This window comes from Gossypium raimondii, chromosome 3 (genome assembly GCF_025698545.1).
Source record: "Gossypium raimondii isolate GPD5lz chromosome 3, ASM2569854v1, whole genome shotgun sequence".
Taxonomy (NCBI): Eukaryota; Viridiplantae; Streptophyta; class Magnoliopsida; order Malvales; family Malvaceae; genus Gossypium; species Gossypium raimondii.
Window position 1 is genome coordinate 48,593,499 of NC_068567.1, and position 18,499 is coordinate 48,611,997.

Genomic DNA, 18,499 nt, shown 5'->3' on the forward strand with positions numbered 1-18,499 from the left:
CAAGCAGCATAGACCGATGTTGGCTGCCTCGCCTCAATGTTACCAGCACCTCTGCCTGGCGCTCCACGACATCATCCCACACCATTTCCACCTCTGGCCTGTCCACGGCCTCTTGGTGGCTGCTGACCACCTCTCGCTGGCTGAGCATAACCCTGACCCGCAGCTTGCATCTGAACAGGCCTCTGAGGACAATTCTTGACTTGATGCTCCATAGACCCACATCTGAAACATGCCCCAATCTTTTTCTAGCACTTACCCAGATGATGTTTCCCACAATCAGCACAAGGCTGTGGTCTTGCAACAAGAACCCCAGCTCGAAATGGCCCATCAAACATGACCTTCTTTTTAGGCCTTGTAGAAGAACTTGAGGGCTCTGAATCCCTCTTATATCTGCCCCTATCCTCCTCATGGTTCTGGCTCTCAGATAGTTTTACGTGTTCGGTGATTTTCGCCTTTTCTACTAGGACAGAAAAATCTCACACTCTCTGCGAAACTATCAAGACTCGTAACTCATCTCGGAGGCCGTCTTCGAATCACACACAACATTCATATTCAGTCGCCACTATCCCACGAGTATAGCGACTAAGTCGCAAGAACTCTGCCTCATATTCTGCCAAAGTTTTATTCCCCTGAGTCAAGCTCAAATATTCCTTTCTTCGGGCGTCCACATAACTTGTGCCTACATACTTTCCTTGGAATGCTACCTTAAAGAAATCCCACGTTAATCGGTCGGCCTGAGTACCTTCTCTCACGGTATGCCACCACTGATAGGCTTCGTCTCGCAACAAAGACACTGCACCTTTTAGTTTTTACTCAGAAGTGTAGTCGAGGTCATCCATTATTCTCTCTGTGGCTTTCAAACAATATTCAGCCACATTAGGGGCTACTCCAGAAATACCCTGAAGATTTTCGCTCCCTTCGACCGGAGTCATTCTGAAATCGACCTACGACCCACAGCACCAGTACTGGTCCCTGCGACCCTTTCCAGAATACGAAGCATAGCTTGTGATAGTGCATCATCCCCAGCCGCTCGATCGTATGATCCTGTCTCAGTTACCGGTGAAGCTGGTGCCTCCCTAGCCTCAACATCATGTGGCCTGATGTCGAAGACCCATCCCTAGTACTTCCTCGGCCTCTATCGCGGCCTCGTGTACCTCTTCCGTGAGTAACTCTAGTGCTCATATCAAATAACGTATTATCTGTTTACGAAGTTTTATGCATTAGTTTGCAATTCCAATAATTATTAACAGATGTCTTATGAAAAGCAGTAATCAGAGTTATGTTTTCGCAAATGAAGGTCTCCCTACAGTTTCAGTTTACTCTCACTAAAGAGTTTTAGTATAGTCCTACTATCTATAGTAGTCTCTCAGTGTATTTTAGTTCAAGCGGTCTACAGTATCAAGAAAACTTACAAATTCAGCGCTGGAGACTCGGTGTGCCACACTTGTAAACCTTCCAAAACACTTCAAGAACAGTTTTCCAGAAATTCTAAATATTTTTAAAACCTATTCCACAGTCGAGTTTTGTAACTTGGCTCTGATACCACTAAATGTAACACCCCAAACCCGACCTAGACGTTATGGTCGAATTTGGCGTGTCACATTGTGTAACACCCCTTACCTGAGACCATTGTCGGAGTCGAGTATGAGACGTTACTTAACTTAACTTAAAGGTTCGAGGCATAAAAATTTAAGTTAAAAATTATTTTCACCATTCACAATAAAGCTGTCCACCTGCGCAGCAGTCACTAAATTAATTATAACTCAAGCTACGAAACTCAAAATTTAGATCCATAAATTTTTCCTAAAACTAGACTCATATATATTTTAACCATAAATTTTTCAGAATTTTTGGTTTAGAAAATTAGTACAGTTTATTATTTGAAGTCTCCCCTGTTTCACTAATCAACTATCCTAACCTCTTGTCACTAAAATTAAATTATCTCATTGTACAGACTTCATATGGTGTTTCTACTTATTTCTACTTAAAATAGACTCATTAAGGAATTTAAAAATATAAATTATAACTAATAATTCCTTTTGTAAAATTTTTAATTAATTTCTAAAGTCAAAACAGGGGACTTCAAAATCATTCTGACCCTGTCTCACTAAAATTCAGATATCAAAGAGTATATAACTCTTTTTCTTACTATATTTCTTTCATGTGAAAGTAGACTCATTTATCTTTAATTTCATATCTCATCAGCTTCTAATTCGATTTCCACCATTTTTTATGATTTTTCAAAGTTAAATCAATGCTGCTGTCTAAGAACTGCTCCATTGCAATTTTTTTAAAAAAATTCAATGTAACCCCTTTATAATTATCTAACCTTCCCTGCAAATTTCAAATCACAACCAATTCCAGTATATCAACTACTTCATTTAAATACTAATGAAGTTCAACCAATCAACCATTTCAACAAAAAACATGTATATATTTCGATATCTAACACAACCATAACATTCAAATTTACTTTGCATACTTAGTCATTCATTCTATTACTTTTTATCTCAATTCCCTATACATGCCATATAAATCCAAAGTTATTTAACAAAATCTACCGGAGTAAATCTGGATAGTGTGATTTCTGATGTAGATCCGATCCTCTGAATGTATAAATACGTCAATCTACAAGAAACAATAAACACACACAAGTAAGCTTATAGAAAGCTTAGTAAGTTCATAGGCACAAAACATGAATCTTACCAAACATTTATACACTTATACATTATACACCATTACTAAGTTTACCTGTCAACCACAATCTTTAGTGAGTTCCATAGTATAAACTCACTACTACTTATTCTTTTACCATAATTCCTTTGGGCCCATTTGTCACTTACCATCCTTGATCAAAATTAAGAAACGGTTACGGAAAATTGAGTACTCCTCTTTCACTTTGCCATAGTATAACTATGGTCTTACGTATGATCACTTATCATTTGTCCCTGATCAGATAAGTGTAGCTAAGCTACCACTTATCACTTTGTCACTTGATCAGATAAGTATAGCACTTATCACTTTTTCACTTGATCAGATAAGTGTAGCTAAAGCTACCACTTATCACTTTGTCTCTTGATCAGATAAGTGTAGCACTTATCACTTTTTCACTTGATCAGATAAGTGTAGCTAAAGCTACCACTTATCACTTTATCTCTTGATCAGAAGTACTCAAATCCGCGTTAAACAATTTGATCATTTATTCGATTTTCGCATTTTTATTTTAATCTCATTTCAACACTAAATACATTTCATCATACATTATATAATTCATGAAATTAACATTTAATCATTAAATTTCAGCCATATGAACTTACCTGGGTCGATTTGCAGAATTTGTAAAAGTTCAGGGACTAATCAACTACTTTTTCTTTTCCTCGGCTTGCTTCGGGTTCTCGATCTAAAATACAAATTTATTCATCCATCAGCATATAATTCTATTCTAATTCATTTCACAATTTATGCCCTTAAATTTTCGAAATTACACTTTTACCCCAAACTTTACAATTTTTACAATTTGGTCCCTACTCAATTAACCCCTCAATTGCTCTAATTTTTCTCAATTAACACCTTTTCCAACTATTTTAGACTACTACATAGCCTTCCATATTCAAAACCGCAACACCAAACCCTAATTCCCAACTTTTTCACAATTAGGTCCCTAAAATCAATTTCTATCAAAATTACTTAATAGAATCATCATATAACAAAATTAAAGCCTTAATTACATGTTTATTCATAATAAAAATTCAGTACTCATCAATTATAACTTTAAAAATCAGCCATAAAATCAATAACTAATGAAACAATTAGTTGGACCTAATTGTAAAAGTATCAAAGCCACAAAAATTAGAAGAAATAATCAAGAATTAAACTTACATGATTCAAATATATGAAAAACCAGCTTGTTTTAGACTTCCTATGACGTTTTTGCTGATAAATTGTGAAGAGATCTCTAGATTTTTCACTTTTATCTTTGTTTTATATGTTTAATTTGTTAAGTTTTCAATTTTGCCCCTGTTTCTCCTTACATTCTGCTGATTTTTCTTACCCAACCATCCAGACCATATAATTTGGGCATAATTTCCTTTTAAATCCCTCCTCATTAGTCACTTAAGCTATTTAATCACAATGTAACAAATTTTACACTATTTTCAATTTAGTCCTTTTTAGTTAATTAACTACCTAAACGTTAAAATTTTCTAACGAAACTTTAATACCAACTCAATGACACTCTATAAATATTTCTAAAAATATTTATGGTTCGGTTTAAAATCTTTGAGGTCTCGATACCTCGTTTTTTATTTTAATTATTTTAATATTTATTCCTAGTACACTATTCACTATTTCAAAAATTTTCCTAACTTCACATTTACTTATTCTTACTAAATGAATAATATTTTCTACTCATTGGTTAGATTTAGTGATCTCGAATCACCATTCCGACACCACTGAAAATTCAGGCCATTACACATTGAAGTGTCTTTCAAAAATTTAACTTGTTGGTAAAAAATTTGTTTCTAGCTTTAAAAAGCCCCTTTATTATTATTTAACAAATCGTCTAGCCAAAACGTTTGCCTTGTTATCTGCTATTGTGATAATAGGTTGATCTAAAATTGCGGAAGCTTTTAAAACTCTATTGTTTAAATTTCGTGTATTTGAAAACAATAATTATTTTGAAAATTCGTCTTCTCCTAAACTAGCAGTTTAAAATAAGTAAGCAAAGCCCAATTAAAATTTAAACAAACATAAATAGCCTTATTACATAAACAAAACCCAACCCAAACTTTAAATTTAAATAAAAGTAAGTGTAGAACAACTTCAGTTGTGTGGTAACCTCCGAGTCCTTCGCAGCACCAAATCGCCTAAGGCTGAGGATTACCTGTACAGTTAAAAAGAAAAGTGAGTTTACAAAAACTCAGTGTGTAATCCCCTATCAGTCAAACAATATAAAACATGCTGTAACAGTCTGGGCCTGAGCCCTATTCAGTAACAGTATAGTGTGGGCCTTAGCCCAATACAGTAACAGTGTGGGCCTTAGCCCAATACAATAATAGTACAGTGCAATAATGCAACCCATCCCATCCCAATCCAACCAACACACCACTCCGTACCACAAACACAACATGTGGAGATAAAATCGGCCCACCCAGCCAACACACCAATATCGCAGCAAAGTTGCCAGTAATAGTATCGCAGTGAAGCCGCCAGTATCTCTATCACACCAAAGCTACCAGTAACAGTATATGTGGCAAAGCCACCAGTACAATATACTTTCTCCATAACGGTATCCCAACCACATACAGTATGTCATGTCATAAATCATACGTGTATGCAGAATATCATACTCAGTAACAGTCATATACAAACCATGAACACATTAGTCAACCTACCTCTAGGGGTATAATGGTCATTCCTATCTATTAGGGGTAAAACAGTCATTTTGCCCTTTTGGGGTATTTTGGTCATTTTACCTATTTTGGGGTCTCGATGCATATATCAACCTCTCGAGAGGTTCGTAGTCGCCTCGAGCGACTCAGGAAACCTAAATGGTCATAACTGTGTAAATGGGCCCAATGCCTATTACTCGGCCTAAGTGGGCCCACACGCTCGTACAGCCCGTTCAATCCAGATTTTGCCATGGCTATGAGATCTACATAGCTCAGTCCAGTATTTACCACAAATCGTGGATTTCATCTGTGTGCGGCCCACAAGCCCATATGGCCCATTACGGCTTAAGCCCATGAAAAAGCTCATAGAGGCCTCTACAGTCTATTGCCCATGGTTCGTGGGTTTGGCTTATCACACAAGCGATCGCACGCTCGTGTGGTCTCAAACGCCGTATTTTCGGCTTTTGTCGTTCTACAGTTACAGTAGGGTGTTTACACACCTGATTGTGAAAATGCACTAAGACCCACGAGCACCAAAACCTATATTCATACAAAGCTTCCCATTAGTCGCTGAACAAAAGGGCTAATCTCCCTCTTTTTACACCCTTAATAAAAACTAAAATTAACACTTGCCTCGATTGTCAAATGTGGCTTAGCTCACTTATACCATTGGCTTAGCTCACTTAAATTTGAGTTGTTTCTCCCAAAAGTTTCTCAAAGTTTAATTTTAAGTTTCCAAATTTTCAAGTTAAATTAAATTTTCTCAAATTGCATTTACAAAATTAAGTTTTCAAACTTAAACTTTCAAATTACAAATATATCATCACCAATCCGGTCCTCAGATCCTCGGGACTTCCTGGTATTAGAGCCAAGGAGGAGCAGGTATTCCTAAGTTTAAGAAAATATTCAATTTGTTTTCAATATTTTTGAGTTCTAGTTTAACTATCTTTATTATCGTATTATTATTTTGCTGAGAATTGATATAGTGTCCAGTTAGCCATGGGTTAGGCGTGTCAAGGACTAAGTATCCCCGTAGGCAACTTAATTAATTCAGAGATTCAGATAGTAGAACCCCCTGTAGGAAATACGAAAACAAAGAATGTTTCCTTTCCTTAGAAGAACCAATTCTTCTGCTAGCTTTGTTTCTAATCAATCCCAAGAATCTGACCAAACCTCAAACAACATTGTTAATGAACAAGAAGAACATTATGAAAATATTCCCCAAAGATTTGATAATTGGACTCTTCCAAGAGTTCCAACAAACCAAGTTTACAAAAAAACAACTTTTGAAAATTTAAATGCTTTTTGCAGTTATGTTATAAAAACAAAAGAAAGGAGTTTACATATTCAAAAAGAATATGAAACAATCCAATTATTAGATAAAGTCGTCATTAATAAACTCAAAGAACAAAGATACAAATACATCCATTTTGGATTAGTCCAGGTTGGAGTCAAACCTCTTAGTGTTGAAGCCACTAAAAATACCTCAATATTAGTAGTCTTAAGAGACCAAAGACACATCATGTTTAATGACTCATTATTAGGAACTATAGAAACAAGCCTATGTCTTGCCCAATACATTTTAATTGTTATCCAAATTTTATGGTTTCTTTGATGATAAAAACATTTTACAATCTTTGACACTTCAAATACATACCCATAACTACAAAATGCTTCCTGCATGTAAGTATTAACTTTGGTTTATAGACTCCATTTCAAAGCCATGTATTCAGTAGTTAATACCAAGGCTTTACTCCAAAGCCCAAAAGGAGAAACCCTCTTAATAGAGACAGACACCACAAGATCTCATACTACAATCCCCAGAACAATACAATGGCATGAGATAAACCTTCCTGATAAGTGGAAACTTGAAGGTGCTACAGACCCTGTGGCACCAACCCCCATAAGAAACACTTCATTAAGTGAAATTTCTCAGCACCAAGATGGCACAGTTGAATTAAAATTCAATAGGCCACAAAGAATGCCTCCAAGGCACTCCTTCGAAATAGGAAGTACCAGCACAGCTTTTAGGAGGTTAAATATAGAAGAAGAGTCAAATCCAGAAACATAAACAGTAGATTTTAGGACAGCCAGAGCCTCTGTCTCTTCTATCCCAACAACATTTAGGACCAATTTACAAGGAATAGATAATTCCTCAAATATGGCTCAACCTATCTATGCCAGACAAGAAGAGAGTCCCCAAAATTCACCTAACATGTCACCAACTTATTCATCAATGACTAATAATGCAAGACAAAGAGAAAATTCAGAAATATTTGTTTTAGAAAAATTGTTTGAAATAAATAAAGAATGGTGTAGAAAGCACTTCTATTCCAACAAAAATAAGCAAAAAAGAGAAGATTACTTTAAAAATTATAACGATAAAAAAGAAAACATTCTTCAAGAATATTATAGATTTATGAATACCCATAAAGTCCATATAAAATTATTCGAATGGTTTGAAGAATATTATTTAGGATCTGTTAATACAATAAGACATAATACTAGATGGCAGACTAATAAAGGAGAAGTTGAATCTCGACATCCCCCTTTAATGGAGGTTCAATATCTTCATAAGAATACTGGAATAAAAGCAAACCCTTTAAGAATGAGAGCTCCCGATGCAGGAGAACAAATCTCATCAAAAGATATCAAAATGATAGTAGAACAAAACAATTATACAAATATTAATCTTCATACAATAGGAAAACAATTAGATTATATTGAAAATTTGGTAGAAAGTCAACCAATCAAGAGAGAACCAGTAAAAGAGATAACCGAAAAAAGTTCCAAAAAACCAATATTCACAACTTATGAGATTCCAAAAGCTTTCCAAAAATCCCAAAATGATTTCCTAACAGAAATCCAAAATAGACTTAATGCTTTAGAAAACCATAAGTCTGAATTAATCGCCCCTGATACCCCAATACAAACCCAATATTCAGTAAATACATTACACCAATCCTCCCAATCGACTCGGATCACCGGATGAACAACAAATTAACAAGATGGCTTGGAAAGAACCAAAAGATTATATTATCCAAAAATCACTTTTGATCTTAACATAGAAGAAAAACCTGTTTTCCAAAATAAATACAATGCTAATACAATCTATGAATGGAATATAGATGGAATGTCTGAATACAATATTCTTAGTTTATTACAACAAATGACAATGGTTTCAAATGTTTATAAAACCCAAAATCAAAATGGATTAATCAATGATCATGCTATAGCTAATCTTTTAGTTGCTGGATTTACTGGTCAATTAAAAGGATGGTGGGATCATGCACTGACTAAAACCCAACAGGAAGAAATTTTAAAAGTAATAAAAAAAAGATGACCAAGATAGAATTATTTTAGACGAACAAGGAAGAGAAATCCAAGATGCAGTAGCAACTTTAATTTTCTCAATCTCTAAACACTTCATTGGAGATCCTTCTCATCTTAAAGATGGAAATTCAGAATTATTATCAAATTTAAAATGTAAAAAATTAACCGATTTTAAATGGTATAAAGATGTCTTTATGACTAGAGTCATGCAAAGATCTGATAACCAGCAACCATTTTGGAAAGAAAAATTCCTAGCAGGACTTCCCACATTATTAGGAGAAAAAGTTAGGAATCAAATAAGAGAAAATTACAAAGGTATTATTCCATATGAAAAGCTTACATATGGTGAACTAATTAGTTTTACCCAAAAAGAAGGATTAAAAATTTGCCAAGATTTAAAATTACAAAAACAACTCAAGAAAGAAAGATATCAATGTAGAAAGGAATTAGGATCATTCTGCCACCAATTTGACATCAGGAATGAGCCTTCTTCTTCAAAAACATGTTGCCCTGAAAAGCCAAAAAATAGGAAAAAGAATATTTCAGAATATTATAAAAAACCTAAATATAAAAAATACAGAAAATGGAAGAAACAACAAAAAACAGAAAACAAAATTGACAAAACAATAAAATGTTATAGATGTGGAAAACCAGGACATATCTCAAAATATTGTAAAATCAAAAGAAAAATCAATAACTTAAATTTAGAAGAAGAGATAGAACAAAAATTAAATGAAATCCTATTAGAAACAACTTCTTCTGAAAATGATACATCTACTGAAACAGATGAATTACAAATAGACGAATTACATACAACATCCCAGTCTTCTGGAGATGAGAATGAACCTTCAATTAATATGCAAAATAAAGATCAAGAATTTATGATAGAAGTTATTGATAAAATTCAAGACCTAGAGCTTAAAAGAGAATACCTTTTGAAATTAAAATCCTCATTAAAAGATAAACCAGAAAAAGAAAAAGAAATCATTTCTAGTCAATCACAAATGTATAATATACAAGATATAATATTTAATAAATATGAAAAATAAAACCAAGACAAATTACAAACTCGAATTACGCTTGGAAATAAAAGCAGTTAAATCGAACTTTCTCAGCTTAAAATAGAACAACAAGAAATGAAAGAACAAATTAGATCCTTAAAACATGAAACCTCAGAAAAAAGTTCATCAGAAACCGAACCTGAACTTGAAGAAAATACACAAGAATATATGATGGTTCTAACTGAAGTATCTATTCAAAGATATTTAATAAAAATAAATATTGTCATAAATAATGAATTTCAATTAGAAACAATAGCCCTTTTTGATACAGGAGCGGACCAAAACTGGATTAGAGAATGAATAATTCCAACAAAATATTATAATAAAACATCAGAATCTCTTAAGGCTGCAAATGGTAAAAAATTAAAAATTACTTACAAAATTCCCAATGCAGAAATATCCAACAAAGGTATAAAATATCAAACATGTTTTTTAATGGTAAAAGATATTACCCAAGATGTCATATTAGGAACCCCATTCATATCCTTACTCAAACCTTATAAAGTAACAAATAATTCTATCTCCACTAAAGTTTTAAACACTAAGGTAGAATTTCCTTTTGTAGAAAAACCGAAAATAAGAAATCTCAACCTATTAAAATCTTTATCCTTTCATAATGGACAAATTAATAATTTAATTAATTACAAATGAAGCAAATCTCTTTCCTAAAAGAAGAAATATGTTTTAAAAATTAACTGAACAATTAAGAAAAGAGAAATACAAAAAGAATAGATCAAATCAAAAAGAAATAGAATCAACGATTTGCTCGACATTCCTAATGCCTTTTGGAATAGAAAGAAACATGAAGTAACATTACCATACGAAAATGATTTTGATGAAAGACAAATACCCACAAAAGCAAGACCAATACAAATGAACAAAGAAATGGAAGAATTTTGTAGAAAAGAAATACAAGACCTTCTTAATAAAAAATTAATTAGAAAGAGCAGTTCCCCTTGGAGTTGTTCAGCATTTTATGTAATAAAAAATGCAGAACTTGAAAGAGGAACGCCAAGATTAGTAATTAACTACAAACCTCTCAATCAAGCCTTAAAATAGATTAGATACCCAATACCAAATAAGAAAGATTTGCTACAAAAACTTTGTAATGCAAATATTTTCTCAAAATTTGATATGAAATCCGGATTTTGGCAAATCCAAATAAAAGAAGAAGAAAGATATAAAACAACATTTCCTGTACCATTTGGACAATACGAATGGAATGTAATGCCTTTTGGGTTAAAAAATGCTCCTTCTGAGTTCCAAAGAATAATGAATGATATTTTTTACCAATATTCTCAATTCACAATAGTATACATCAATGATGTATTAGTATTTTCAGAAAATTTAGAAAAACACTTTAAACATATATCAATCTTTATAAAAGTCATAAGAAATAATGGTTTAGTAGTTTCTAAATCCAAAATAAGTTTATTCCAAACCAAAGTAAGGTTTTTAGGTCATTATATTACCCAAGGGACCATAACCCCAATAGAACGATCTATAGAATTTGCTAGCAAATTCCCAGACCAAATTCTTGATAAAGTCCAATTACAAAGGTTCTTAGGAAGCCTCAATTATGTTATAGACTTCTATCCAGGTCTTAGCAAATTATGTAAACCATTATATGATAGACTCAAAAAGAATCCACAACCTTGGACAAAAAACCATACCAATATTATCACCCAAATCAAAAAACAAATCACTAAGCTGCCTTGTTTATATTTAACTGATCCAAATGCCCCCAAGATAGTTGAAACAGATGCTTCAAATAGGGTATGGTAGGATCCTAAAACAAGTTAAAGGAGGAAAAGAGCAAGTAGTCCGGTTTACTTCCGCACAATCGGAATCCTACTCAAAGAAAATTATAGTACTATTAAAAAAGAAATTTTATCAATTGTTTTATGCATTACAAAATTCCAAAGTGATTTATTAAATCAAAAATTCCTTTTGCGAATCGATTGCAAATCAGCAAAAGAAGTTTTACAAAAAGATGTTCAAAACATTGCCTCAAAATAGATTTTTGCAAGATGGCAGGCAATTTTGAGCATATTTGATTTTGATATTGAATACATCAAAGGAGAAACTAATTATTTGCCTGATTTTCTCACCAGAGAGTTTCTTCAAAAATGCCCCCCAAACTCCGAGACAAAGGAAAAGGGAAAATAGAAGAATCATCCAAAACCCAAATCACATCAAAACCAATTAAAACATGGCATGAAATTTGCCATGAAGAAGATGAGAAATCATCATCATCGTCAAAATCCTCCAAAAATACAATAATTCAAGATGCACAAGATCCAAATGAGATTGGTTCTCAAATCAAAAAATGGATTGAGTCCCTATCTCAATCTCCAGAAGTAGCATTGGCCTTTTCGCAAATGAAAGAGGAAACTCCTCTCAAACAAATTCTTCTTTGAAGCGAAGAAAGGTTTCAAAAAATAAAGAGATTGTTTTACACAAACCAAAATCTCTTAAAAATGTTTTAAAAGAGACTTCTCTCCAAGATGTTTTTCCAAAAGAGATAGCGGTATCTTCACAAACTGCTACACAAAAATCTTCACAATATTTTCCAAACAAATATTTTGAAAAAATTCTTGTTATGGAGGAAGAATTTTCAGAAAAACTCCACATATACTGGCAAAAGAACTTTTCAATGGATGGCATTTCAAACCATTGTATTCTCAAAAACCTCAACAGTATTATGAAAATATACTGGTCCAAACTGGATCTGTTTTGTTCAAACATTACACAGATCCAAAAGATCCAAATTTTATTACCCATTCAACAGCCCAAATATTAAAAATTCTTCGACCAAGAGATTGGAGTGAAAACCCAAATGCTCCAAAGAAATTCCCAGCCAAATTTACCACCAAAATAGACCATTACCCATATTTTACATATTGGGATTACCAAATGGCATGGTACAATGCCTTTTTAATGAACAACCAACACATGAGACATTCATGGCTCATATATTTCAAATATGGCACCCAATTCAAATTCCCAAACTGGTTCCAAGAGTGGTGGAATTGGTATGGACCATCATCCTTTGAGATACTACCAGAAAAAATTCAAAACTTATGGCCCAAATTCTTTGACAAATTTCATCCTGAACCAGATCAAAAACACATTTACAGGACAATCCATTTTTTCTCAAAACTATGCATTTCCTGGATTGTCTCATGGAATTATTCTTATGAGCAAGACCAACACACTGGAATTCCATTATTAGTTCGCAATTACAGGACTAAATGGTGGGACAAATTTAATGATGAGAAATATGATTCAAAATATTTGGATAATTTCTTCAACAAGAATCCAAGATTATGTAAGTCCGCAGCCTCGGATCAAACCACAGCAAAATTTCTTCAAGCAAAGTCAACAGCCAGTGCAATGTTAGCTCAAGCCAAGACCAAAAAAGAATACAAAAAACTCATGGCTGAAATGCTCAGCTCATTGGACTCCAAATCTGAAGATGAATCTCCGGCATCCTCAATCAAAACGGTGGATCTTGCAGATGATACCACTTCGGTAACCATCACCAGATCCAAAAAGAAATAATACATGAACAGGAGAGATTCCCTGCAAGAAATGATGTGAACAGGAGAGATTCCCTGCAACAAAATAATGCGTGAACAGGAGAGATTCCCTGCAACAAAATAGTGCGTGAACAGGAGAGATTCCCTGCAAGAAATGATGTGAACAGGAAAGATTCCCTGCAACAGAATAATGCGTGAACAAGAAATATTCCCTGCAAGAAAAGATAAGTGAATAGTTATGTAATTTGTATTTTGTAACCAGAGAATATATTCTCTGAAAATTTATTTTTAAAAGTCTCAAATGTAATGATTTCCGCATTTAGATGATGTAAGGAGAGAATAGCCCTCTATAAAAGGCTATCAGTTTGTGAATGGAAGGCGGAACTCGATTTTACCAATTTGAGTTGTTTCTCCCACAAGTTTCTCAAAGTTTAATTTTAAGTTTCCAAATTTTCAAATTAAATTAAAATTTCTCAAATTGCATTTACAAAATTAAGTTTTCAAACTTAAACTTTCAAATTACAAATATATCATTACCAATCCGGTCCTCAGATCCTCGGGACTTCCTGGTATTAGAGCCAAGGAGGAGCAGGTATTCCTAAGTTTAAGAAAATATTCAATTTGTTTTCAATATTTCTGAGTTCTGGTTTAACTATCTTTATTATCGTATTATTATTTTGCTGAGAATTGATACAGTGTCCAGTTAGCCATGGGTTAGGCGTGTCAAGGACTAAGTATCCCTGTAGGCAACTTAATTAATTCAGAGATTCAGATAGTAGAACCCCCTGTAGGAAATACGAAAACAAAGAATGTTTCCTTTCCTTAGAAGAACCAATTCTTCTACTAGCTTTGTTTCTAATCAATCCCAAGAATCTGACCAAACCTCTAACAACACTGTTAATGAACAAGAAGAACATTATGAAAATATTCCCCAAAGATTTGATAATTGGACTCTTCCAAGAGTTCCAACAAACCAAGTTTACAAAAAAACAACTTTTGAAAATTTAAATGCTTTTTGCAGTTATGTTATAAAAACAAAATAAAGGAGTTTACCTATTCAAAAAGAATATGAAACAATCCAATTATTAGATAAAGTCGTCATTAATAAACTCAAAGAACAAAGATACAAATACATCCATTTTGGATTAGTCCAGGTTGGAGTCAAACCTCTTAGTGTTGAAGCCACTAAAAATACCTCAATATTAGTAGTCTTAAGAGACCAAAGACACATCATGTTTAATGACTCATTATTAGGAACTATAGAAACAAGCCTATGTACTGGCCCAATACATTTTAATTGTTATCCAAATTTTATGGTTTCTTTGACTGATAAAAACATTTTACAATCTTTGACACTTCAAATACATACCCATAACTACAAAATGCTTCCTGGTACAGAAGTATTAACTTTGGTTTATAGACTCCATTTCAAAGCCATGTATTCTGTAGTTAATACCAAGGCTTTACTCCAAAGCCCAAAAGGAGAAGCTCACTTATACCACTGGCTTAGCTCACTTATACCACTGGCGAAGGTTGACTACAATCTCCTTGACGGATATCTGGATTACAAAAGGATTTTATTAAACAGGTTTGTATATTCATGTGGTTTAAATCCACACCTGATATCTTACGGAACCACAGAAAGAACTCGGCCTACACTTTAGAATGCTAGACTACATACTTACCTTTGATTGAGTGATGGGAGAAAGGTTTCGACAACTTGATACTCCTTCACTCCTCGAGGAATTTGAACCGTCAGAGAATTGTTGTCAAGCCGAATGTAACACCCTAACCCATATCCGCCGCTGAATTAGGGTTACAAGGTATTACTAAACGTAGCACAATTCGAAACGGGCATTTACTACCTTTCTGATTTCGTAATTTGATCTTATTATTACACATGCATTTTATATTTCAGAACACATTCAAATAGTTATAATACGTATAGTTCATTTAAACAACTAAAACTCAAATAAGCTTTACAACTTAAAATTTATACACAGTTCATGCTTTCAAATTTTAAGCATGTCAATGTTCATATCTATTCACATATTCGAAATAATTCATATGCCACCAAGCCATATTACATGCACTTAATGCTTATAATATTCGAGCTATATGACTTCAATAATAATGACATTAGCTTCCTGAACACATGTTAAAAAATATAACCTTACAATCATGCAACGACTAAATATCAATATAAAAAAATCTCATGGACTAACTGTTATTTATATCATTTTATAAATTTCCAAACATGCACATAATCACACATAACAACCATGTTACATGGCCTAGTTTTTTTATTTGATTTAACAAAACCTAGTATAAGACTTAATAACCAAATTCATAAATAACATATGCAAATCATACATATTTTCCATATATATTTTAAGCTTTCTTATATATATACTCAATTAAGCATTTCCAAAAGTTCATATATCACTACCTTTACAAAACTAAATAATACCTATTTGATTTTGTATGTATATATATATCATCCCCATAACCTAATATACATGTTCACATAAATTATCATTTCTAAACCAGCCTATTCATTTGAAACATAACATTTCCAATTTCGTAACAAAACCACAAATCTTAATTCAATACATACTCGAACATGCAATTATTTATTTACCTCATTAATAAGCCGACTATAAGTAGTTACCAACCTTTACAAGCATATTTCAATTTATAAACCATAACCTATATTTACTTAATTACTAATTCCAAAAATATCATACATATATCATTTATATAAATAAAACACATAACCAAAACCACTTAAACTTAAAATTATTTATCTTAGTAAATACATCAAATATACTTGTCTCAACTACTTAAATGCCAAATACATGAATGAAACACCACCATATATTTATATATGCCTTACCATATAAATACTATCCATATAAAATTAAACCATGATTAAAGTATAATATTAAGCCATAATCCAACCAAAACCGAACACAAACAAGAAAAATTAAGCCATTTTCGCATGACTTTAATACATACACTATCGAATTAAGCTAACTCCAAAACTAGTCTATACATGCAATAGTTTCCAAAAGAAATTTAAACTTATAAAATGTCGTAGTTAGACGATAGTGTGATAGGTTTTACTGACGAATCCCCGAGCTCGTAACGACTTCAAAATCTATAAAACAGAGGTAAACAAGTACAAACACACAGTAAGCTATTTAAAGCTTAGTAAGTCATAAGCATAGGCATGTATATTAATTATGGCAAGCAACATTTAACTAGTAAAATTAAAGTTACATAATTTACAATATAAAGTTATCAATCACTATATGGTCATACTCTTATTACATATAAAAAAATTATATATTCGAATGTATACTTTTATAATTGCATATAAAATTTTCACCTCAAACAACACAATTATCACCAACAAGGCGAATCATACATATATATATATATATATCCAAACATGTTAATTCAAAATTAATATTCACATACCTTATATAATTTCAAGAAAATAACTTACCTTATTTCCATATATACTTTTAACTAACACATACCTGAACATATAATTCAATTTCACATCCGATCTTCATTTAACATTGCCCGATGAACCTTTCGGAATTAAAAAGGATACGCGGATAGTCGGAAAGCTTGTACAATGCCAACATCCCAGACGTGGTCTTACATGTGATCACAGATCGATGCCACTGTCCCAGACAGGGTCTTACACGAAAACACAAGTCGAAGCCAACGTCCCAGATGTGGTCTTACACGAAAACAGATATCAGAAATCCTATGTCATGACATAAGTATCCTATCTATTCCTAGGGTTCGTACGGGGCTTTCAGACATTGATTATCTATCGAATCGAACTCGAAATAAAATCCCTAACCCAACATTCACATTCGGCCAAGACATTTAGAAAATAAAATAATTCAATTTTTCATATATCATTTATATATTCATGAATTTAACAACATTTAAAAGCTTATCGACTTACCTCGGATATCGACAGACGAAATCCACTAATCGACTACTTTCGACTTCCCCCGATCTAATTTCGTTTTCTTCGGTTCTCGATCTAAACATATTCAAATTTAACCCTTTTATTTATCAAATCATTCAATTTTATCCAAAAAAATGTAAATGAGCAAATTACCATCTTGCCGCTAACATTTTACACTTTTTGTAATTTAATCCCTATTGCATAAAACACAAAATACACAAAATTTGCACACATCATGCTAGGGCCGAATATTCATAGCCTTCATACAAGCCCACACATTTTATTTATTTTGCATTTTAGTCCCTCAAATATTTATTTTTACAATTTAACCCTAATTACTCAAATTCATCAAAATTTCAAAGACAAAACATGTTAATCTAACACATATATTTCATATTTCATCAAATAACATCATAATGCTCAAACATTCATCAATGACACATTTTAAAGTCATCATCAATTCACAAAATTAAAGCATGGGTTTTGAAGAACACAAAGCAACGATCTCAAAAAAGTACAAATGATCAAAAACCGAACAAAGAACTAACCTCAATCAAGCTTCAATATGGCCAAATGTAGCTAGGTTTTCTTTCTTTTTCTTTTGTTTAATTTCGGCTAGTGAAGAAAATGATGACCATGGCTTTGTTTTGTTTTATTTTAACATATATATTAACATTTTATTAATTTACTAAATTAACCTATAATATTAAATATATAAAACATATAATTCAAGGTCATTCTTGACCATTGCCGCCCACTATAAATAAAATGGCCTAATTGCCACATAAAACCTCCATTATATAAAGACAACAACAATTAAGTACTTTTATATTTAACCCCCAAATTTTCATTTCACTCGATTAAGCCATTTTCTCAAATTAAGCACACAAACAATAAAATTAATTCACGAAACTTTCACACATGTAAATTCACACATAACTAACACAAAAAATAACATTAAAATATTTTTACGACTCGAATTTGTGGTCCTGAAACCACTGTGTCCGATTAGGGTCAAAATCGGGTTGTTACACTGAAAATAAAATTGAAGAGATGAAAAGGGAGAGAAAGGCAATATTCGACAAACATTTAATCAAAAGAGATAGAGGAAGAAGAGCAATTCGGACGAAAGATGCAACACGAACTACTTCAACACTATTCGGTCAAGGTTTGGAAAAG